The sequence below is a fragment of the Nyctereutes procyonoides genome, unplaced genomic scaffold (genome assembly GCF_905146905.1).
Source record: "Nyctereutes procyonoides isolate TBG_1078 unplaced genomic scaffold, NYPRO_anot_genome, whole genome shotgun sequence".
NCBI lineage: Eukaryota > Metazoa > Chordata > Mammalia > Carnivora > Canidae > Nyctereutes > Nyctereutes procyonoides.
In genome coordinates this window covers 10352018-10377533 of record NW_026575137.1, presented here as the reverse complement: position 1 = coordinate 10377533, position 25516 = coordinate 10352018, and the positions used below count along the sequence as shown (strand labels likewise).

At 45.4% G+C, this 25516-nt stretch overlaps 2 long non-coding RNA genes across 3 annotated transcripts; one reads left to right on the top strand and one right to left on the bottom strand.

The window, feature by feature from the left end:
- The first annotated feature begins 1322 nt into the window (after window positions 1-1322).
- Window positions 1323-4458, top strand: LOC129495717 (uncharacterized). The gene is made up of 3 exons (XR_008661597.1): window positions 1323-2156; window positions 3374-3503; window positions 4016-4458. It is a non-coding gene; the product is annotated as an uncharacterized LOC129495717 (long non-coding RNA).
- Window positions 4459-20161: 15703 nt separating this feature from the next.
- Window positions 20162-24094, bottom strand: LOC129495724 (uncharacterized). 2 transcript variants are annotated; one of them, XR_008661601.1, is made up of 3 exons: window positions 23977-24094; window positions 22842-23128; window positions 20162-21579 (listed from the first exon to the last, which is right to left on the bottom strand). It is a non-coding gene; the product is annotated as an uncharacterized LOC129495724 (long non-coding RNA). The 2 variants fall into 2 exon arrangements; XR_008661600.1 differs by having other exon boundaries at window positions 22858-23128.
- Between the last annotated feature and the right edge of the window lie 1422 nt (window positions 24095-25516).

Here is a 25516-nt window from a genome sequence, read left to right as displayed (position 1 = left end):
TATAATTTTACTCAAATGATTCCATATATATGGTTTATATGTATATCTAGATGAGACAGAAAATGATAAAGCAAATCTGGCAAAATGTTAACATTGGTGAACCTGAGTGAAGGAATTTTTTTATACTATTCCTTGAAACTTTTAAAGCCTTTTAAAAAAAATTTTAGAGAACTTTTTGCTGCCACCACCATTTGATGTTTAACAAGCCTCTTTCTGACAACTTTCTATGCTAAGCTAATCCCTTCTTCCTGTAGAATGAATCCATTTTCTTTGTCTTTTCCTTAGGGAAAAAAGGAAATAAAGGTCATCGAATTTTTTGTATAACAATCCCAAGTCATTTAAGGGTGTTTTTAAATGACTTTCTTAGACTAAATCACTGCAAGCCCTTGAATTTAATTCTTTTCCTTTTTTTAAAGGTTTTATTTTTATTTTTATTTTTTTTAATTTTTGTTTATTTATGATAGTCACACACAGATAGAGAGAGGCAGAGACACAGGCAGAGGGAGAAGCAGGCTCCATGCACCGGGAGCCCGACGTGGGATTCGATCCCAGGTCTCCAGGATCGCGCCCTGGGCCAAAGGCAGGCGCCAAACCACTGTGCCACCCAGGGATCCCTAAAGGTTTTATTTATTCGTGAGAGACAGAGAGAGGCAGAGACACAGGCAGAGGGAGGGACCCCAGGATCCCTGGGGCAGGCTCCCTGGGGGACCCCAGGATCCTCCCCTGAGCCGAAGCCAGCCGCTTAACCAGTGAGCCACCCAGGCATCCCTTTAATTATTTTCCTTACACTCCTTGGACCCTTTTCCTTTTATCACTTTTAATAAAATTTTTTAAATTTATTCATTTGAGAGAGAGAGAGCAGGAATAGGGGGAGAGGCAGAGGGAAAAGGAGAAGCAGGCTCCCCACTGAGCAGGGAACCCAATATATAGCTCATCCCAGGACCCTGGGATCCTGACCTGAGCCAAGAGCAGATGCTTAACAGACAGCCACTCAGGCACCCCTCTTTTATCACTTTTAGAGCGCAGCTCTTAAACTGGGCAAAATTCAGATGTGTCTAGCCACTGACACAGTAGTTTCTCTATGTTTCTTTTTTTAAGATTTTATTTATTTATTAATGAAAGAAAGAGCACACATAGGAGGAGAAGCAGATTTCTCGCCAAGTGCGGGTTCATGGTGTGATCCTGGAGTCCCGGGGTCGAGTCCCCCATCCGGCTCCCTGCAGGGAGCCTGCCTGTGTCTCTGCCTCTCTCGGTGTCTCTCATGAATAAATGAATAAAATCTTAAAAAAAAAAAGTGAATCAAAGTATGGATCTTTGAGCTCACTGAATAGACACCATGAGCAAAGCTCACCCTCCTGAGTTGAAAAAAATTTATGGACAAGAAATTGTCATTGAAATTAAACGGTGGCAGTCATGTCTTAGGAATAGTGTGGGGGTTCGATCCCTTTATAGAACTTGTGATGGGGGATCCCTGGGTGGCTCAGCAGTTTGGCGCCTGCCTTTGAGCCAGGGCGTGATCCTGGAGTCCCGGGATCCAGTCCCCCATCGGGCTCCCTGCATGGAGCCTGCTTCTCCCTCTGCCTGTCTGTCTGTCTGTCTCTCTCTCTCTCATGAATAAATAAATAAAATCTTAAAAAAAAAAAACTTGTTATGGATGAAGGTATGGAGATGGCAACTCATGGCAACAACAATATTGGAATGGTGGTAACTCCAGGAAATAGTATTGTGTTAGAAGCCTTGGAAGAAATATAAACAACGGTGTGTTCCCTGGAAGAAATCAACTGCTTCCACGTGTCACCCCTCTGTAGCACCTGTTTTACTACAATTTAAAAACCAGGTCATGTGCATTTTCATATTGAACTTTTTTGTTGATTCAACTTTCGTAATAGTAAAAAAAAATGAATCAAATGTTCTTGATTAGAGTGGTATTGTTTGGTGGTGAACATACTAAAACCACTGACTTGTACACTTGAAAAGGTGAAGCATATACTTGAGAGGGGTGAATGTGAATCATATCTCAGTTTTTTAAAGACCAACATAAAAGCCCGTGTTCTAAGGCTACCATTAGCCATTGATATTTTTTAGTTATTTGTTTTAGATGCAGTTGTAAAGGAGTTCACATTTCATACTCCTGGACAAATCCAACCTCTCTGAAGGTAAGGGGGAGTGATGGTCAAGATAACTAAATACAGTATAATTTTCTGTGAATTATTCTGTGCATCACATATTTAAACAAATTACTAGTCTGAACCTTTATTATAGCAATTATTATAGATGGTCTGTATGGGAAAAGTATAGGTTTATAAATCGGCCCTGCCATTTGCCACCTCATGGCCTTGAATGTGTCCCTTAGCTTCACAAGGATTCAGTTTTTCACCTGTCAAAATGGGAATAATGACAATGTATACTTCAGAGGCTTTAAGGGGAGAAGAAATAAATAAAGAAGTGTCTTCCTTAAAACAAACCTAAGAACCAGGAAGTTTAATACTCAAAAGCGATCTCCTGGTGGGGAGGGGGTCTCTTCAGCCGACCACAAGGGCCCTAGCCATCTGACCTTAGTTAGCTTACCATAAAGACACCGCTGAGGCAGGCTGAAACATTTATGGAGGACGTTACTGACTCGCATGTCAGGGAAGCACACAGAAAAATCAAGCCACTGACTTGATCCCTTCCAGAAATTATCAACAAATTGATTTTCCTAAGACTCCCTTGTGTTTTTTAAATTAATATTTATTGGAGTGCCTGTGTGGCTCAGTCAGTTGGGTCACCAACTCGTGATTTCAGCTCAGGTCAGATCTCATGAGTCGGGATTGGGCTCCATGCTCAGTAGGGAGTCTGCTTGAGATCCTCTCCCTCTGCCTCTCCCCCACTCACACTTGTGCACATGCTCTCTCCCTCCACCTCAAATAAATCTTTAAAAAATAAAATTAAGGGCAGCCTGGGTGGCTCAGCAGTTTAGTGCCGCCTTCAGCCCAGGGTGTGATCCTGGGGACCCGGGATCGAGTCCCACATCGGGCTTCCTGCATGGAGCCTGCTTTTCCCTCTGCCTGTGTCTCTGCACCCCACCCCCCGTCTCTCATGAATAAATAAATAAAATCTTAAATAAAAATAAAATTAATATATATTTAAAGTAACACAACTATGTCATAAGTCTAATCATTCTACATCATTTATGATAAAAAAATGACAGTTCTCTATCTTTCCCCTGAATTCTGACTCCTGCTTCCCAAAGGCACCTTACCCACTTTCAGCTATTTTCTACTCTTGTAATCTCATTTGCAACTAACATGCATTTACTAATAACATTGCCTACCTCAATCTTTTTTCTTTTGTGAAAGTGCATCTCACAGGGACATTTATTCATGCCACACAGGAGACACTTCTGCAAGTGACCGGCGATGCTCCATGTTCCTATCCAACAGATCTTGCTGAGATGTACAGCCAGACTTACTTCCATCCGGTGTGCACACCACACAGAGCTGGTTAGAGATGACCCTGCACAGGTACAGGACTCGAAACTTTCAAAGCTTTACTTTTTTTTTTTTTTATCAGCACTCCTGATTTTATAAACCATGAAGCCCATTCCTACCCAAATCTGGTAAACTTGGGTATAGTGAGGCTTCATGGGGATTCAAACATTTTTAATAAAGCTTTGAAACATCTCAGTGCAGAACCACCAGCTAAGGCTGCCCCGACCTGCGTGGCCAATGACTCAGAAAGGTCCAAGCCTATTTCGATGTTGTTGCTTCTCTTTTCAAATGGAATTGGAAGTACGGAATAAGTTATATAATCTTCAGCTGAAATCTCAAATTCATCTACGATGCTTGGCAGAGTCAAGTCCACAGTGATTACCACTAGAGCCTCTATACTTAAAATGCTGCCCTGTATTATCTAGTTCAAATAGGCAACAGCTTTCTTTTCTTAAGATTCAAACTCTCAATTAGTGGTTGCTTTATGGCTGCTTTTTATTCCTATTTATTAAACTGTTCTCTTTACATGCACTTTGTTTTTTAAGTTTATTTTTTGCAGTAACCTCTTCATCCAATGTGGGACTCAAACCTGCGACCCCAAGATCAGGAGTCACGTGCTTTTCCGACTGAGCCAACCAATCACCCCTGTGTGAACTTTAACAACCAGTAGAACTTGCTTCTGCTTAGAACGTGGGAAAGAGGTTTGGTGATGGTAGCCATCAGTTATGCTGACCTTGGAGGAAGAATAACATTTCCAAAACAGGAGAACTGTTCCCAGTAGTAGGCCATTCCTTTCTTCAGATCTGTATCCCTGCTTTAGAGTCTATTTAAACCAGCATCCAGGGACCCCTAGGTGGCTCAGTGGTTTAGTGCCGCCTTTGGCCCAGGGTGTGATCCTGGAGTCCCGGGATCGAGTCCCACATGGGGCTCCTTGGATGGAGCCTGCTTCTCCCTCTGTCTCTGCCTCTCTCTCTCTCTCATGAATAAATAAAATATTAAAAAAATAAAATAAACCAGCATCCATTTCTGCAAACAATATTTTGAATCAGATCATCATTCTGAAAAGCAACACAAAAAAAATTAGCACTTCCTATAAAGGAGTGGTCCATCGGGTTGGTGGGAAAGAGAACAGAAAAGAGATCTTTCTCTTTATAAACATACATAACAACAATACAATTGCTTTTATCTATTAAGTTGACACTACATGGGTTATCTCATGATTTTCACAACAATGCAATGAGGTAAAAGTACTGTTTGTTTTGTTGTTTTGTTTTTTTTTTAACCCCTGCTTTACAAGTGATGAAACCAAAGGTTAAGAATAACCTGGTGAAAACAGCGTTGGGAGGCATGGGAGGTCTAGAGCTGGGCTTTATACCTAGGGAGTCTGACTCCAGAGACCGCATTTAGGCAGCACGCTTTACTTCACATGAACCACGGTTATACTCTACTGATTAATAAACTAAAATAGTACAGACTGTCGCAGAGTAAAACCCATCATCTACGGGTGAAAGTTGCAACACATACACGTGACCAAGAGCAAGTCACAAAAGCAAAGCCAGAGTAAGCGGATTTAATGATTTCAGTAACGTCACACCTTACATTTGATCAAACAACCTGCATTTCATACCTCAGCCTACAAGAGAACCACGGATTATAAAGTGCACTTGAGACCGATTATGGCTATAACCTTCTACAGCAGTTCTAAATAACATGGTAGTCAAAATAAGCTTTGAATGTCATCAAAGCTTATTATTTTCATATTTGGTAGCGACTCTTGTCAATTTTACTCCAACTCCTTCTTTTCACAAGCGGCCAAGGGAAGAAGTGACTTGCCCAACCACGGTGCCCTGGCTAATTAGCAGCAGGGCTGCAGTCAGGGCTCAGGGCTCCTGGCTCCTGGCCCAGTGCTCTTTCCCGGTTGTGTCCATGACTACCCAGAAAGTGTGTGCCCTCTGAGAGTACGACAGGCTTTCAAGATGGGACGCAGAGATGTCTGTGTAGTTGGTTCTGGTGCAAATGACCTCTCTTGTCAAGGTTTTGGTAGGGAAAAGACATCTTTGTCGAGAGCTCTTCCTCACTGCACCGTACAGGGTAGAATTCAGAAGACTTGAGTGTCCACCGCTGAGGCTGGTGCACTTCTCGCTATCCCGGGGTCTGATTCCATAGCTACTGCCTACCACACTGAGAATTTAGAAGAGTTTTGGTATGGAGGCAGCAGGTGGGGGTGGAATTTGGATGAGCCATTCTTTTTCTTTTTTTCTTTTTTTTTTTTTAATATTTTATTTATTGGGACACCTGGGTGGCTCAGCGGTTAAGCATCTGCCTTCCAGCTCAGAGTGTGATGCTGGAGTCCTGGGGATCGAGTCCCACGTCAGGTTCCCTGCATAGAGCCTGCTTCTCCCTCTGCCTATGCCTCCGTTTCTCCCTCTCTCTGGATGTTTCTCATGAATAAATAAAAAAAAGATTTTATTTATTTATTCATGAGAAACAGAGGCAGAGACACAGGCAGAGGGAGAAGCAGGCTCCTCACAGGGAGCCCAATGCAGGACTCGATCCCTGGACCTCAGGATCACACCCTGAGCCCAAGGCAGACGCTCAACCACGGAGCCACCCAGGCGTCCCATGGATGAGGCATTCTTAATTTAAAACTGTCCAAAGAAATTTGAATGGAGGCATTCTTTTGATGTTGGTAAACCTCTCTGTAGAAGATTCAGATAAAGAGGACATGATCTCTGCTGTTCAGGAGCTGGAAATGTGATGACAGCTTAGCTGACTGGTGTGGTGTCGACCCCGTAAGAGCGTGTCTTTGGCCCAGAGCAAACGTTAGAATGATACAGCAGATGGTCTATACAGGAATGTTTTTTTTTTCTTTTTCTTTTTAAAAGATTTTATTTAATTAAGTAACCTGTATCTCCAACATGGGGCTCAAACTTATGACCCCAAGATCAAGAGTTGCATGCTCCACCAACTAGGCCCACCAGGTGCCCCAAGAATACTTTTCTTTCTTTTCCCTTAAGATAGATTGATTGATTTATTTGAGAAAGAGAGAGAGCAGAGGGAGGGGGAGGGAGAACTCCAGCAAACTCCCTGGTGAGCACGGAGGTGATGTGGAGCTCGACCTCATGACCCTGAGATCCTGACTTGAGCCGAAATCAATAGTTGGACGCTTACATGACTCTGAGAGTATGATAGGCTTTCAAGATGGGACTTGAGCCACCCGGAGGCTCCCCCAGGAATGCTTTTCTAAACCCCTGGGTCACCGATATGGCTATCCTTACTTTATTACCTCCTCCAACTTGCTGTACTTCCTCTCTTCCTTGTGGGACACATGGGCTTCAGCTACATTCTTCACGCTGAAGTGTTATCTTTATTGACTGCCAGTTGGCTAGCAAAATTCCTCCTAGGGTCTGGTCAGTGGCTCTATTCTTCTTTGGCATGATGCCCTCAACTAACCTTCCTGCCTTCCCTGTTCTCAAAATAGTAGCAGCAACCACCATGTGAAGGAAGCAGCAGATTTCGTCTGTTGAGAGTTCAGATCAGGCATTCGGAGTCCTGACTCATCTACCTCCAGCCTGTCTTCCCAGCCTTTTCTCTCATTCTCCATTCCCCCCAACATCAGTCATTGATATTAAACCCTTACTGTTTCTTCTTTTCCCAGCTTCCTTGCCCTTCGAGGCAGGACCGGTCACTTGGTTCTTTAACCTCCCACAACAGCCCAACACTTACTAATGTACAGTATTTAACGAACCTATCAGCCCAGATGGCTTCGCTAGTGATTGTACCAAATATTTAATGGAGAATTGACACTAATCCTTCAAAACTCTTCCAAATAGAAGAGGAAGGAACACTTCCCCAACTCATTCTCAGTACCAAAACTAAACAAAGACATCACAAGAAAACTACAGACCAATATCCCTTATGGATATAGAAAATGAAGCAAATTGGGCTGCCTTGGTGACTCAATCAGTTTAGCTAGCGTCTGACTCTTGGCCTCAGCTCAGGCCTTGATCTTGGGGTCATGAGTTTGAACCCCACCCATAGTGGAGACTACTTTAAAAAAAAAAAGAAAGAAAAGAAAGCAAACTGGGGAGCTTGGGTGGCTCAGTTAAGCATCTGCCTTTGGCTCAGGTCATGATCCCAGGGTTCTGGGATCGAGCCCCACGTTGGACTCCCTGCTCATCTGGGAGCCTATTTCTCACTCTCCCTCTGCCTGCTGTTCCCCCTGCTTATGTTCTCTCTCTGTCAAATAAATAAATAGAATCAGAAAAAAAGAAAAAAAATTGAATCCAGAAATAGATTAAACAGATTAACACTGTGACTAAGTGGAATTTATCCCAGGAATGCAGGACATTTTTAAAAAATCAGTATAATACACCATGTTAATACACTAAAGGACTGGAACCACGTGATCATCTCAATTAACATGGAAAAGGTGTTTGGCAGAGTCCAACACTTATTTATGATGAAAACAAAACAAACTGGGGATAGAAGGAACTTTCTCAACCTGATAAAGAGTATCTATAAAAGACTCACCAGCTAAACTCATACTTAGTGATGAAAGACTGGAAACAAAACAGGGATGTCTATTCTTGCTATTTTTATTCAACACTATAGTGGAAGTTCTAGCCCAAGAGATTAGGCAAGAAAATAAAAGGCACCTGGAAGAAAGGAAGAAATAAAACTATTCACAGATGATATGATATTATACATAGAAAATCCTAAAGCATCTACCAAAAAAAATTGGAACTAAAAATTATCAGCAAGGTTGAAGGATACAAGATTAATATACAAAAGTCAATTGTATTTCTGTGATTAGTAATGAACAATCCAAAATTATATATAAAACAACTGGATTTGCAGTGCCTGGGTGGCTTAGCTGGTTAAGCTTCTGACTCTTGGGTTTCAGCTCAAGTCAGGATCTTGGGGTCATGAGATGGAGCTCTGTATCAGGCTCCACACTTGGTGGGATGTCTGCTTAGGATTCTCTCCTTCTCCCTCTCCCTCTGCGGCTTGTGCCCTCCCCCCAATCTAAAAATAAGTAAGTAAATAAAATCTTTTTTTTAAGTAAATAAAATCTTAAAAACAATTCAATTTACAATCATATCACAAAGAATAATTAGGAATTAACAGAAGAAGTGTAAGATTAATATGCTGAAAACTAACACATTGTTGAAAGAAATTAAAGAAGTCTTAAATAATGGAAAGACATTTCATATTCATGGATTGGCAGACTTACTATTGTTTAAATGGCAGTACTCCTCAACTTGATTTATGGACTCAGTCCCTGTCAAAATCCCAGGAACCTTTTCTTGGAGAAACTGACAGGCAGATTCTAGAATTCATCCAGAAAGCCAACAAACCATAATAGTTAAAACAATCCTGAAGAAGTAGATAGTCCTCTTACTTCCTGATTTCAGAGCCTACTACAAAGCTATAGTCATCAAAACAGTGTGGTACTGGTATATGGATAGACCTAGAGTGATAGAATTGAGAACTTTTAAAAATTAAATTTATGGTGAATTTATCTTTTACAAGGGTATTAAGATCATTCCATAGGGAAAGAATGGCCTTTTCAGAAATGGTGCTGGAACAATGGGATGGCCATAGGCAAAGCTCTTTCATTCACTACAGAAAAATTAACTCAAAATGGGTCATAGAGCTTACCATAGGAAATGTGGTATATTCATGCTCTGGAATGTTATTCAGCTGTAAAAAGGGGTGGAGCACTGATACTTGCCAAACCTAGGTAAAATGTGAAAGCATTACGTTAAATGAAAGAAGCCAGTCACAAAAGGCCACATATTATATGATTCGGTTTATATGAAATGTCCAGAATCCATAGAGACACAAGGTAGATTAATGGTTGCCCGGGGATTGTGAAGGAGACGGGAATGTGTAATTTCTGTTAATAAATATGGAGTTTGGGGATCCCTGGGTGGCTCAGCGGTTTAGCCCAGATTGTGACCCCGGGGTCCCGGGGTTCGAGCCCCGCATTGGGCTCCCTCATGGAGCCTGCTTCCCCCGTGCCTGTGTCTCTGCCTGTCTCTGTGTCTCTCATGAATAAATAAATAAAACCTTAAAAAAATAAAAAAATAAAAACATGGAGTTAAAAAAAAAATAACCTAGGGACTCCTGGGTGGCCCAGTGGTTGAATATCTGCCTTTGGTTCAGGGCATGGTCCAGCATCCGGGATCGAGTCCTGTGTTGGGCTCCCTGCATGGAGCCTGCTTCTCCCTCTGCCTATGTCTCTGCCTCTCCCTCTCTGTCTTTCATGAATAAATAAATCTCAAAAATCTTAAAAGGAAAAAACACCTATAAGCAAAAAATATGGAGTTTCTTTTGTGGGCAATGAAATTTAGATAGCAATGTTGGTTTTATAACTCTGTGATACTAAAACCCACTGAACTGTTTACTGTGAAAGGATGAATTTTATGGTGTGTGAATTATATGTCAATAAAGCCGTTATATAAAAAAGAACCTATCATACAGCTTTAAAATTATGTGTTTACATGTATTTCTCCTCCTAGAATTAGACTATGAACTTCCTTCCTTCAGCCTTACATATTGTAGGTACTCAGTGAACACAATAAGTACCTGTTGATCCAATAATTCATTCGTTGAGATCTTTGAAAGAAGTTTAAGACTTTGACAAGCAGTTGGAATGAAAGATTATTGGTGGCTGAGCAGAGGCATGGAGAAGGAAAAGCACCAGGTTTGAGCAACCTGCAGTTCCCATCTGGCTAGGAGACCCGGGAGAGGAAGCAGCGCAGGGACGGGGGCAAGGGTGGGACTGCCTCCTACGCGTGTGCCGTTTTTATTTTTTATTTTATTTTATTTTTTTAAGGATTTTATTTATTTTTTCATAGAGACACACAGAGAGAGGCAGAGACACAGGCAGAGGGAGAAGCAGGCCCCATGCAGGGAGCCCGATGTGGGACTCGATCCCCGGACCTCGGGGTCATGTCCTGGGCTGCAGGCAGCGCTAAACCACTGAGCCACCCAGGGATCCCCCACGTGTGCTATTTGTAAATGTCATTAAATAAAAAAAATAAAAAAACAAAAATAAAAAAATAAATAAATGTCATTAAATACTTTGGTTAATTGATGGTGTTTTGCTAACTGAAAGTATTATCAGACAAAATGCTGATACAACCTCCCTCCCCTATGCCTTTTCTTCTTTTTCTCTTTCTTTTTTTTTTTAAGATTTTATTTATTTACTCATGAGAGACACACACACACAGAGAGAGAGAGAGAGAGAGAGAGAGAGGCAGAGACACAGGCAGAGGGAGAAGCAGGCTCCATGCAGGGAGCCCGACACGGGACTCTATCCCCGGACCCCAGGATCACGCCCTGAACCCAAAGCAGATGCTCAACCCCTGAGCCCCCTCAGGTGCCCCTCTTTCTTTCTTTTTTTGATTTACTATTTTTATTAACAAAGTTTATAGAAACAGATTAAATACTTAAAACCAAAGGCCAATTCTTCAGTCTCATCTGGTTGTTCCCTATGCCTTTTCCTACCCCATTAGTCTCCTCAAAGCCTGCTAGGGAGGGTGCTCAGATCAGAAGGAAATAGAGGAGGAAAACATTTTCCTCCTCGGCTGCTACCAACAGCTCTTCCCACTCTGGAGGTCCTGCTCTGAAAGCCCAAGGTGACCATCAGGCCTCACTCACGCAGCTGCTCTGCCCCGCTCTCACAGCTCTGAAGCCCAAACCCACTGTTTGCGCCTCCTGCCCAACTTCCTTCCTTCCTCCTTTCATTCCTTCATCCAGCAAATATTTATCAAGTGCTTACTTTTTGCCAGGCGTGCCTATGGCAGTGAGTAAGTAAAGTGTGTGCTCAGTATGGGTCACAGTAGCCAGTGCTGGGTCAAAGCGTTCTTTTCTTTTTTTTCTTTTCTTTTCTTTTCTTTTCTTTTCTTTTCTTTTCTTTTCTTTTCTTTTCTTTTCTTTTTTTAATATCTTATTTATTTATTTATTCATGAGACACACACACACACACACACACACAGAGGCAAAGACACAGGCAGAGGGAGAAGCAGGCTCCATGCAGGGAGCCCGACGTGGGACTCGATCCCAGGACTCCAGGATCACACCCTGAGCCGAAGGCAGCACTAAACTGCTGGGACACCCGGGCTGCCCTTCTTTTCTTTTTTAAAAGATTTTATTTATTTATTCATTGAAAGAGAGAGAGAGCGCACACAAGTCGGGGTAAGGGCACAGGGAGAGGGAGAAGCGGGCTCCCCCCCGCAGCAGGGAGCTGACCCAGAGCTCCATCCCAGGCTCCTGGGATCATGACCTGAGTGGAAGGCAGATGCTTAACAACTGAGCCACCCAGGCGACCCGGGGTGGAGTCATTCTATTGGACTATTGGTAACAACTTTTATAAAAGATTTATTTGAGAGAGAGAGAGAGAGTATGAGTGGGGGGGGGGAGGGTTGGGGAGAGGGAGAGGGAGAAGCAGACACCCCACTGAGCAGGAGCCCAATAGCCCAATGTGAGCGGGGTCCCAGGTCCCCGAGATCATGACCTGAGCCCAGGGCAGCCTCCTAACCCACTGCCCTCCCCACCCCCCCACCCCCCCACCCCCGTTCCAGGGAGTGGGGCGGGGGGGGGGGGCTATCTCACATTTGACAGGGCTTCAGGGCAGTCAGGGGCTTCGCAGGCCACATCCTGTTGATGCTCAAATCTATGAAAAGGTAAAAAGGTAGGACATATATTATTTTGCAGGTGAGACAAGTGAGACCTGGTGAGTAGGTAACTCCTGCAGGTTCAGGGGCCAGTAGGCCGCACGGGGAACTCGCCCCTTCCCCCTGGTTGGTTGCTTTCCCTGTTACCTCTTACGGAGACCGAAGGTCTGGCTTCTTAGGAGGCACACACTCATCCTGTGTGTAAATAAGGCAGCAGAGAACTGTTCTGTTTGTTCTTTTACATTTTTTTTTTTTTAAAGCTGATTCACATAGGTAATCTCTACGCCCAATGTGGGGCTCGAGCTCATGACCCCGGGATCAAGAACCACTCGCTCTTCGGACTGAGCCAGCCAGGCGGCCCCTCCTTTCAAACTGTTGATAAGCTATCACTGTGCTTATTGTCGATTTTACAAACTGGCAGCCACCAGGAGCAGAAGGGGACATTGGGGAAACGCGTCTCTGTAAGACCTGGAAGTGCGAAATTAGTGGGAAGGGCCATCGGATCCCAGCCAAGTGTGTGGTTCCCGACCCAAAGTGCTGTCCTGGAGATCTTTCTATTTACCTCAACTACTGGCCTCTTGGGGAATAATTTCCAAAATCAGTTCGACAAATGTTAGGGGAGTCACCAAATGCCTGGTGCGCGGAGAATAGAAACAGGAATGAGGCCCCACCCCAGCTTCTGGGCCCCTTGTCTCTGCCAGGGAAACAAATCATCAGAATACACTGTAAATACATGCTAGACTGAGCAAGTGCTGTAATGACATGGAAGTCTTCTTTTTTTAAAGATTTTATTTATTTATTCGTGTGAGACCCATAGAGAGAGGCAGAGACACAGGCAGAGGGAGAAGCAGGCTCCATGCAGGGAGCCCGACGTGGGACTCGATCCTGGGACCTCGGGGTCATGAGCTGAGCCAAGGGCAGATGCTCAGCCGCTGAGCTACCCAGGGGCCCCGATATGGAAGTTTTCTTACAAAAAAAAGTTAGGAAACAATGACTTTACTTAAAAAAAATAATAATAATTCTACATTGAAATCTTTTTTTTTTTTTACATTGAAATCTTAAAACTTTCTGATGACCTCCAAGCTTTCCAGCTCTCTCTCTCTCTCTCTCTTTTTTTTTTTTTTTTTGCTTTCAGCTCTCTTAATAAAAATACTATTTTTGTTGACCAGCTATTAGGTACTGAACACTGTGCTGCTTCATAGGTAGTATACCTCATTTAGTCCTCACAAGCACCATGTGATTATTTTTCATTTTACATACGGGGAATCTGAGGCTCCGAGAGGTTGAGGGACTTGCTCCAGGTCCCACAGCTGCTAAGTAGATAGAGCCGGTTTGGGCTCCCAAGGGCAACCTCTCAATCAAGACCCTCTAGAGCCCCTTTTCCCCCTAATGCGACTATTCTTTGATCTTACTGGGGTCTCAGAAGCCTTGGTTTCCTTTTCCTCGCCTTCTCCTGGCCATCATGTTTGCTTTCTTTACTCTGTCCTGCAGCCGTACCAAAGCACTTGTAGGAACCCAACTGGTGTGTCGTCTGGCACTTCTTTTCCTTTGTACACATTGTTCCCACTGCCTGGAAGAGCCAAGTCACAGAGCCACCAAACCCATTTTGAAATATAACAGAGTGAAAGATAAGGAGGAACCAGAACAGTCAGAGTATATTTGAAAAGTTGATATGTCACTCCCATAATACCAAAACAATTAAGGAAATAATAAAACTAGAAAATTCATGGTAGACTTTACCCACGAAAAGATCTTACTGGAAGAATTTGGGGAACACACTCTGCTCCAAGGTAGTTGTAAAATTCAGCTAATTTGATCCTGTATCACAGGACAAAGATACACAGAGTTAATACCTCAAGATATTCTTTTTTTTTAAATTCTGTGCTTTTTTTATTTTTTTTTTATTTATTTATGATAGTCACAGAGAGAGAGAGAGAGAGAGAGGCAGAGACACAGGCAGAGGGAGAAGCAGGCTCCATGCACCGGGAGCCCGACGTGGGACTCGATCCCGGGTCTCCAGGATCGCGCCCCGGGCCAAAGGCAGGCACCAAACCGCTGTGCCACCCAGGGATCCCAAGATATTATTTCTATATATGGCATTCTTTGACAAGGACACAAGATTTTAAATGCATTCTTAATGTAATATCTTTAAAAATAAATCCATGAATATGTGTGTGTGTGGTACCACACATACACTCTTAACCTTTTTTTAAGACTTTTAGTTTTTTTTTTTTAAGATTTTATTTATTTATTCATGAGAAAGAGAGAGAGAGATTGGTGGAGACACAGGCAGAGGGAGAAGCAGGCTTTTGCAGGGAACCTGATGTGGGACTCAATCCTGGGACTCCAGGATCACACCCTGGGCCAAAGGCAGGTGCTAAACTGCTGAGCCACCCAGGGATCCCTTTTAGTTTTTTTTTTTTTTTTTTTTTAAGATTTTGTTTATCCATGAGAGACACACAGAGAGAGAGAGAGGCAGAGACACAGGCAGAGGGAGAATTAGGCTCCCCACAGGAGCCCAATGTGGGACTCGATCCCAGGACCCCGGGGTCATGGCCTGAGCCACAGACAGATGCTCAACTGCTGAGTCACCCAGGTGCCTCAACCCCCTTTTTAAAAAATGTAATCTCTATCCCCCAAATGGGGCTCAAACTCATGATCCCATGACCAAGAGCTCAAGAATCTCATGCTCTACTGACTGAGCCAGCCAGCCAACCCACACATACTCTTAAATAAAACCTAAGTCATTAAGCACATCCAGGGGTGCCTGGGTGGCTCAATTGGATAAGCCACCAGCCAACTCTTGATTTCAGTTCAGGTCGTGATCTCAGGGTTGAGAGATGGAGCTGTGTGTGGAGCCCCACATTGAGCATGGAGTCTGCTTGGAATTCTCTCTCTCCCTCTCCCTCTGCCCCTCCAGCCCCACACCACTTGTGTGTGCTCTATCTCTCTTTCTTGCTCATTCTCTCTCTCTCTCAAAATATAAATAAATAAATAAATTAATTAATTAATTAAAGTAAAATAAAATAAAATAAAATAAAATAAAATAAAATAAAGCAAATCTTTGGGGTTCCTGGGTGACTCAATTGGCTAAGCATCTGACTTCAGCTCAAGTCATGCATGATCTTAGTGTCTTGGGATCAAGCCCTGCATTGGGCTCCCCACTCAGTGGGGAGTCTGCTTGACCTTCTCCCTCTCTCTCTCCCCCTCCTCCTGCTCATGCTCTCTTTCTCTCAAATAAGTAAATAAAATCTTTAAAAGTTTTTTTAAAAAGCAAATTCGCTCACAATATCATCAGGTTTTTCTTTTTTAATGTTTTAATTTATATATAGAGAAAGCACATGTGAGCCTGAGCAGGGTAAGGGAGTGGCAGAGAGAGAGGGGAGAGAGAACCTTGAGCAGGCTACACAGGGCTCAATTCCACAACCCTGAGATCATGGCCTGAGCCAAAATAAAATGTTAGTCGGCCTAACCGACTAAGCCACCCAGGCAGCCCATCATCAGTTTTCTAAATAACAAAAATTAAAATATACATATCAGATGCTATTAAGTCAGTATTTAGAGAAAAACTTGGGGGATCCCTGGGTAGCTCAGAGGTTTAGCACGCCTTCCACCTAGGGCGTGATCCTGGAGTCCTGGCATCAAGTCCCACATCGGGCTCCCTGCAGGGAGCCTGCTTCTCCCTCTGCCTGGGTCTCTGACTCTCTCTCTGTGTCTCTCATGAATAAATAAATAAAATCTTTAAAAAAAAATAAAGACAGGGATATGTTTTACAATGTTGCTTATTTTATGAGATTAATATGTTTATTTTTTCCAGTTCTATTGAGGTATGACTGAAAAATAAAAACTATAATTTAAGGTGTACAGCATGACGTTTTGATATGCATATTCATTGTGAAATGATACTATGGTTTTCATTGTGTGTGCCTCTGTGTAGTGAAAACACTAGAGATATACGCTTAGTAAATTTGAAGTATATAGTCTATTATTGCTATAGTCACCATGCTATAAATTATTCATCTTATAACTGAAAGTTTGTTCCCTCGGCTCAATATGAGGCTTGTGTGGTTTTAATTCTAAAAGCTTGAGGAGGATAAGCAGAAGGGAAAAAATGTACAGGTTAATCCTGTTTTTGAATGAGGGTGTAACCCAACTCTGTTACACAGACACAACCAAGCCCTCCCCACCCTGTCTAAGCAGGTTTGTACCGCAGGCATCACAAGAGGCAGAGGGCCACTGCACTTAGGGGTAAATCAGATCATTATCTCAGTGGACTCCAAGAAGGCGGGTGATAGTATTCACCACCGGAAACTTTAAGCATGATGTGTTTTTTTTTTTTTTTAACAAAAAGCATACATGTGTGTAAAATGTGGCAAAACGTTAAGATATGACACAGGTGGGCGGTGAATGCACTGACATTCATTACATTGTTACCCTTCCCACATGCTTACTTAAGCGATTTCAAAATACGAAAGATTAGATGACTAAAATTATATATATATAAAATATAAAAATACATGTATATATTTTTTATTATTTTTTATTTTATTTATTTTTTTAAGATTTTATTTATTTATTCATGAGAGACACACACACACACACACACACAGAGAGAGAGAGGGAGGCAGAGACACAGGCAGAGGGAGAAGCAGGGTCCCTGCGGGGAGCCTGACGTGGGACTCAATCCCACGACTCCGGGGGTCACAACCTGAGCTGAAGGCCGATGCTCAAGCCCTGAGTCACTCAAATGCCCTATATATATATATTTTTTTTTTTTAATTGTATTTTTTAAAAAAATTGTATTTTCAAACCTTCCCTCTCATTAAGGAAGCCTTTTCCTGGTGCTCCTTGAGATCCAGCCTTAGCTTTTTCCGGCTCTTCTAGCCACTACCTTGACCGTCCTCCTTTCCCAGTGCCTCTCTCGACCTAGCAGTGATCTTGCTCTTTGGGTCCCCGGACGTTCCGGAACTCACCCTGGCCAAGGTCACCCATGAAGGGTCAAGGCCAGGGCCCTGTCCCGCTCCTTCCTCTGAGGTCTCCCCTTGTCACTGCCTTCTGGCTGGTTTCTACGGGAAGGCCCGCCCGGCTCTTGCTCCCGCCCTCTGACAGGCCGCCCCAGCCTGCGTGGTCCTCGTGGGTCCTCGGAGGCCACCCTGTCACCGGCCGCCGAGCCGGGCCTCCCCATCCAAGCACACCACGCACGGCTGCAGCCTCTGGCCCAGGCCGGGCTCCAGGCCGCACCACCTGCCTTAGGCCCGCGTGTCACCTGCTAACGCCTTGCCTTGTCGGAGAACAGGGGACCTCTCCACGAGCTGGGCCACAGGGTTTGGGAGGCACTGCGCTGTTACCGGTCACCTTTCGTCAATCACCTGGGCTCTGTGGCGTCCCCACTCGGCTATGGCCTGTACACGAGAGAAATTCTGTGTGTTCCAGACTAAACTGATGATCTGTGCCCGCAAGGCCACCCATCTCTCTAAACTCCCCGTGGTTGCGAGTTAGAATCCTGCAGCTGGCCAGTCCCCCTGTCACCCCATTCTCTGGGTCACATTCTGCAGGGCCTCACTGTTCCCAGCCCCGTGGGTGCTCAGCTCCATGGGCCCAGGCGCCCTGTGCTGGCGGCAGCGCACCCGCTCCCCTGCGACCTCGCCCCTAGGTCGCCCCTCCGGCCCAGCTCATCCCCAGACCCCGGAGGCCTTGGAGTTGCCGGGGCCTGGGCAGGGGGAGAGCCCACCAGGGCACATCCAGGGTGGCTCAGGGCTTTCCGACAAACTTCGCGCTCCCCATCCATGTCTTTGAAGTTGCAAGCGTTCCAGGAGGGATAGTGAGAGTCACCCACGGTGTCCACCGTGCGGACCTGAGAGCCAGGGCGGGGGACCCTGAGTGGGCCTTGACCAGGACACAACTGTCCGCCTAGCATTGTGCAAGACTTTGCAAGACCCCCGTGTTTCCTGGTGGGACTACTCGGTCCTCATGTGGTGGGTCTTGAGGCAAAGGCGGCCCTTCTGCTTCGTGCTGCAAGAGCTGCCAGTTGCCCTCCCCAGGCCACCTCCCACCTCCCAGATCCTGGGCCGTTTAATCACGTCTCCCAGCCACTGCGACCAACACGTTTATCAGGCCGTGAAACCCAAGCTCGGAACCCCGTGCTGCTCTTGGAAGCAAAGGATTTGGGAGTCACCTGAGAACCACTGTGATCTCTGGATGTGGGATGTCACGACAAGCACCCCTTCACCTTTCCATCCCCTCCCCACCTCTTCTAGGTTAGTGGTTCTCAAGCCCTGGGTCCCCAGTCCAACTGCATCCCCATCACCTCGGGAATTTGTTAGAAAAGCAAATTCTCAGGTGTCCACCCTCCACGTGGCTTGCAGACAGAGGACGGAGGCAGGATGATTGATGTTGGCCGAGAGGCCGGGAGGTCTCTGTAAGACAGGAGAACAGTTGCTTTTGGAAGAGAAGAGACCCTGGAGAGTCTTGACTCAGAGGATGCCCTTGGGAGCCCAAACTGGCTCATCCACTTAGCAGCTGTGGGACCTGGAACAAGTCACTTACGCTCTGAGCCTCAGACTCTTCATCTGTAAAATGAAAAATAATAGGGTTGTTGTGGGGATGAAGGGACACACACTGCCTGTAAGGCAGTTAGTGTTAATGTCTAGGACATCATAGGGAGTCGATAAAAATGTTATTTTCAGTACGGCAGCCCAGCCGGCAAGTCTGAAGGTTGTCTGCAAGATTTAAGCTCTCAAGTGGGGATGGGGCCCAGGAGACTGTTGTAACACAGCCTGCAGGTGATGCTGTGGCATCTCGCAAACCACACTTACCTGCAGGGTCTGTACGCTCCCATGCCCAGACTGCACCTCGCACCTATTAAACCGGAGTCTCTGGGGGTGGAGCCAGCCCAGGCCCCGGGATCTTTTAGATCTCCCCAGGTGATTCCAGTGCGCCCCTGGCTGGAGAGCCGCGGCCTGGGCTTACGCTAGTAGAATTTAATAGCTATCGTTTACGGAGCATTTATAATGTGCAAGACGTTTACATGTGACCCTCCCAATCACTCTAGAACTTGGGCATTACTGCTCCCACTTTAAGGAAAGTAATATTGAGGGGATCCCTGGGTGGCTCAGGAGTTTGGCGCTTGCCTTTGGTCCAGGGCGTGATCCTGGAGTCCAGGGATCCAGGCCTATGTCAGGCTCCCCGCATGGAGCCTGCTTCTCCCTCTGCCTCTCTCTCTCTCTCTCTCTCTCTCTCTCTCTCTGTGTGTGTGTGTGTGTGTGTGTGTGTGTGTGTCTCATGAATGAATGAATAAAATCTTTAAAAAAAAATCTGTGTATTAATTAAAATGTTGTCATGGTAGAAAAATATAGCCAAACAGGAAAAAAAAAAAGAAAAAGTCAAGAAAAAGAGACAGAAAAGACAGCAGGGGTGGCACAGGAGAGAGAGAAACAGCTAAAATTCAGTGATAGGAAGAGAATAGGAGAAGGAAAAGGCAAATAAATAAAATCTGAGGCTTGGTGTGGGTAGAGGTGAGAGGCCCAGCCTCAGCCTCTGAGGAATCACTGAGACAGCATCACCACCCCCATCATCAACCCCTGTTGCCCCACCCCACAGATCTAGGGCTCTGTGGCCAGCCCTCCTCTCTACCCTTCACACTGTCCCGCAGCAAGCAGCCGAGCCCCCAAAGTCAGGGAAATCTCAGGGGTGTGCGCCTTGGAATAGCAGCTCAGGCCCATTAAGATGTCGCAGTGCTTGGTATGGAACAGAAGTTCCCCTTGGTTCTCAATGTAGGAAACGCGCTGGGAGTTTGGTCGTTCTGGGGAAGCTGTTGCCCCGCCTGGTTTAATAACCAGGGTCAAATGTGGATGTAGCCTGGTCTCCAAGTCCCTCACTCAAGGAGCGATGAACCAAACTGAGGATTCCAAGAATAAGGTCGCCCATCGCTCCGTCACGCGTGGGGAGGATGAATGAGGCGCAGGCAAGAAACAGAGACACACCCTGACTCATTCACTTTTTTAAATGGAGTTTTTATTGAGATAATTATAGATTCAGATGCAGTTGTAAGAAATTAAACAGAGAGAGCTTGTCTACCCTTTACCTAGTTTCTCCCAATGGTAACATTTTGCAAAACTGTAGTAAAATATCACAACCGGGATGTTGATGGTGATGGAGTCCATCTACCTAGATTTCTCCCGTTTTGCTTGTACTTGTGCGTGTGTGTGCATTTGGATCTATGTGCTTTTTCACACGTGAAGTGTCCTGTCTCCACTGTCACAGTGCAGATATTCAGCAATTCTGGCACCACCAAGATGCCTTGGGTCACAGCTGCACCCACCCCCCTCCTGCCCTACCTCCTTCCATACCCAACCGCTGGACCATGGGGTCTTGAAGACTTCGGCATTTCAAGAATTTTATGTAAATGAGATCATAGACTATGTCAACTTTAGGGGCTGACTCCCCCCCCCATTCCCTGGGGGGGCCATCCCGAGTGGGCCAAGTAGCCATCGTTTGGTCCCTCTCCTTGCTGAAGTCATGCGCTTTTTTGCTCCGTGGATGTGAACAAGTCGCTTAGAAGGCTGTACTTTCCTACCCGAAGCACCTTTGGGAATGGTCTTTACCCTTCTAAGCCTTCATGTATTTGTCTGTTATGTTTCTTTATGTTCTGTTTTGTTGTTGTTTCATGTTTTTAATCACGGGAAGTTGATAAGAGCACAGTTTCTCCCAGGACTGATATAAAGATCAAATGAAGTAATGAACCTAACAACGCATTACAGCCTGCCAAGTGATGTAAAGCCGTAAGACATTATTATAATTGCCTCTTGGAAGGAAGCTTCTATTTTAAATTTTGTTTTCCCTGCTTCCAGACGTATCAAATTACTCCCATTTCGGGATTTTCTTCCTGCCAGCTGAACTCCAGGGGGGACTTGGGTTTAACTTTCTGGGCTCCCTTGAGGATATTAATAACCAGGGCAGAGAGGGAGAGAGGTGGTGGGGTGGGGAGGGAGCTAGGGGGAGAGAGAGAGAGAGAGAGGAGGAAGGATATGGGGAGAAGTTCAGTGAGCCGGGAGGGGGACGGAGGAGTGCAGAAGGCTTTCAGGGCTCCCTCCCCTCCAGCATCCCCAAACCTGTTCTCAGGGCAGAGCACCCAAAAGTCCATGTGCCATTTACCCAACACTGTCAAAATTGCTGAAAAAAACTCCACTATCCAGTACAAAACTCAATTCCAAAAAATAATAATAAAATAAAAATAAAAAGAAATAAAAAATAAAATTCCACTGGGGCAGGAAAGAATTTCCTCTGATCACAGCCACGATCCCCATCGGTGAAAAAGAGCCGGGTGTCTAAGCCTGGAAGCCCGTTTCTGAGTTTTTTTGTTAACATCCGTTTTGCGTTCTATTGAAGTTCAGCAGAAGACAAGTGACAGCAAGCTCTAGAGGCTGACAAAGACATTTAGGGGAGAGAAACATAAAACTTAAAAGTTCTGTCTATTAACACCTACCCTCCTACACCGCCCCCCAACCAGGAGAAGGTATTTCTTCTGTTTTGGTGGGACTATTCCTGCCCAGCTCTCCTTCTAGACTAATGAGCTAAATCAGAATTACTGAAGGAGCTTTTTAAGAATATAGATTCCAATGTCAATGATACCTCAACAGAAACCAAAATCTAAAAAAAATATGTAGATTCCATTAGTAAAAACTAAATTCAAAACTAATGACAATAAAACAAATAATAATAATTTACACCCATAGGTATTCCGATTCCCACTGCTAGGAATTCAGTAAATCTGGGAGGGGACTGGAAACTTGTGTTTATTTTTTAAGTTCCTAGGTGACTGTGACGTTCACCCAGGTTGGGAACCTCCTATTTCTAGTGTCCCTGATAGACCTTTTCTGACCTCTCCGGGTCTTTCTCTCTCCCAGAAGGTCTGACCTCACACAAGTTTTCCTTTTTACCAAAAGCTCGGGCCTGGTGGGTTTTCAGCTGCACTCCCTGGACCCACCCCTGTCAAGGTCACCGTCCCTTCTCCCTCTTACTCAGCGGCTTTGGCCTGGGCCACACCCTCTCCTGGCTTGAAATACTTTCTCGGCTCTTGGTTTCTGCAAAGCTGGGCCGGCTCCCTCCTGGGCTCCTTGGCAGGCTCCCCTCCCATGCCTCACCCCTCCAGTTCCCTTTCTTGGGGCTCCTGCTGGGCTCCCTGCCTGGTCTACACTCTGTCTCCACAAGATCCTACTTGGCAGATGGCTTTCAACGCCCTTCATATGTTGTGCTCCCTCTGGCAGCACCTGTATCACCCAAATGCAACGGCATTGACCAGTCACATCTCCCCTGCTTCCAGAACTGCCTACTCCATTGACTATCTACCAGGGGGGCCTGGGTGGGGGGCCTCAACAGTGGAGCCTTGCCCTCAGCCCAAAGCGTGACCCCAGGGTCCCAGGTTTGAGTCCCCCATCGGGCTCCCCGCAGGGAGCCTGCTTCTCCCTCTGCCTGGGTCTCCGCCTCTCTCCCTGGGTCTCTCTGGAATAAATAAATAAATAAAATCTTTTTTTTAATGCATTTTTTTTCTACTAGGCATCCCAATCTTAACATGTCCAGAATGGACCTCTCCAGTCCCAAGGCCACCAGCTGGTTCTGCAGCCTCCCTCCTTTCGGTTACAGCCCTGCCATGCGCAGCCGAGGGAGCTAATCATCCAACACTCACCTGTGCCTCTGCTTACCTCCGCATCCTCCTGCAAAGCCGCCTCTGGGATCTCACCCCTTCTGGCCATCTCTCAGCAACTTCTATGACCACCATCACAGATGATGGTCTCTCTCTTATCAGACGTGACGGCAGCTGGGGCGCCTGGGGGTGCTCAGCTGGTTGAGCGGGGCCTTTGGCTCAGGTCGTGATCTCCAGGTCCTGGGGTCAGCTCCAGGCTGGGCTCCCTGCTGGGAGGCTGCTTCTCCCTCTCCCTCTCCTTTCCCACTGCTTGTGCTTGCTCTCTTTCCCTCAAATGAATAAATAAAAAAAATCTTAAAAAAAAAAAAAGTGATTGCAATCGCTCCCTAATTGGTCTCTCTGCTTCCACTCTTCCCTCCCTAAAGCTGATGCTCTACTGAGCATTTTTAAGAATGTAAATGAGGTCAGACAACTCTCCTCTTTTAACCTCTCTATTGACCTCTCACTGCAAATAGGGTAACATCCAACTCCTGATTCTGGAACTTACAAAGTCGAAACGACACGGTCCTGAACCCTCGTACCGCTGTCCCCTCTATTTGGAAGGTTCTTCCCACAGACCTTTGCCCTGCGGACTCCTTTACCCTGACACACTTTCCTGAGGACTCTCAACCCACCCAGCCTTTCTCTTTGTTGTTTCCTGACTCCTTTGCTCCCATTGCCCTTTCACTACCTGAAATTTTGATTTCCGTGTTTACTTGTGTGTCGTGGGCCCGGCCCCGCTGGAATGCAAGCTCTAGCTCCACCAAAGTAGATGTTCAATGAACATTTGCCTAATAAATCACTTATTCACACGGTAATATACATGACTGGCAAGTACCCCAAGCATTTCATTTGTCTTGGGCATTACATTTTAATTGGGATCAAAGCTTTAAGATCAGGAAAAAAAGCAAGCTGGTAAGATCCTGATCATCCATTCACTGACCGGGGAGAATTTCTTCACCACTCCCCTGCAAAGTCATACCTCTATTTTTATTAGGCCACCCCCATTTTCTGTCTGTACTTGCTTCTGGATCCCCTCCAACTTTCCTGGGAGGTTCCCTCAGAAATCTGTTCTTCCCCAGTTGATTCTACCCCCCGCACCCCCAACCTTCATCAATGTTTGAACACCGGGGCTTACAGGTTCTTCTTTGCCGTAGCTGCACCCCAGGTACTCTTGTCAGAGGCAAGGTCAGGTTCTGGGGGGCCGGGCAGCCTTCCTCACCCTGCATCTCAGCAGTTTTCAGTAGCGTCACGCTCCTGGCCTGTCCACACCCTCATTCTTGTCTATCAGCTCTGCTGAGCCCATATTTCCTGTGCCTTTTCTGGCCTATACCTCTTCTCGCCTCTTTTTATTGGCCAGATGCCTAATTTTGCCTCCAGCTTCTCCATTTCTGGAAGCATTCTCTAGGGCTGCTGCAAGTCTGCCCCCTAGTTGCTGAGACTGGCTTTGGTGGGAAGCAGGGCTCCCGGGCCCCAGCTCCTAGCTTCCACTCCCCGAAGGGCCCCGTTGCCCCAAAATCTCTCCACCCAGGGAGGGCTCAGGAGAAGTGGCCCCTCTGGGCCTGGTGACCTCCGGGTACTTCTGCATTCAAGGTCCACCTTCCCCATCACTCCCTCAATGGTATGTTCCCTTCTCTTCTCCACGTCCCTCCTTCCCCACAGGGATGGCAGTTCCTCTCAGGGCTCACATGGGAATGTGGTGACCCTTCAATGAACAGGTTTCCGTGAGTGTTCAGCAGTATTTAGTGAGGGTGGAGAGAAACTAGTTTTCTATTAATGCAAGTTACACAAACTAAGGGATTTATAACATCTAATTTCCTAAACCAGAAAACGTCCCGGGAAGGATAATTTTTTTTTCATACTCCAGAGATAACCGTGATTTTGACTATTACCATAGGTTAGGTTTGGCTGTAGTTGGACTTCAGGTAAATGGAGTCATACAATATGAATGAGGGTGGGGTCTGGCTTCTTTCATCCAGCATTTTTTTTTTTTTTTTTTTGGTCATTGTTGTCATCTCTACACCCAGTGCGGGGCTTGAACCTACAACCCCTAGATCAAGAGTCACAGGCTCCACTGACTAAGCCAGTCAGAGGTCCCTTATTCAGCATATTTTTTGCTCATTTGTTTTTGTTTTTGTTTTTGTCTTAGAGAGGGAAGTGGGGAGGGCCGGAGGGAGAGGGAGAAAGAGAATCTCAAGCAGGCTCCGTGCCCAGTGCAGAGGCCTACGCGGGGCTCAATTGATCTCGCAGCCCTGAGCCAAAATCAAGAGTTGGACATTACATGACTGAGTCACCCAGGTGCCCCTCATTCACCATATTTTTGAGATTTATCTACGTCACTGCATATAATATTGCTGAACAGAATTCCACTATAAGGATATAGCATAATTTGTTTATCCATTCTCCTATTGATGGATGTTCAGACTGTTTCCAGATCTTTTCAGGCTATTGTGAATAAAGCTACTATTTGTGTACAATTTTTCATGGATGCATGTCTTAATTTTTCTTGGGACATTACTTGGAATTCGCTGGGTCACAGGGCATATGTTTGAGTTTATTAGAAACTGCCAGTTTTCCAAGGTGGTGGTGTCACATTACATTTTAGGAGACATATAAAACTCCGAAATTTAGGTAACGAAATAACTGACACGCAGTGACTAGTCCTGCACTATACTTTC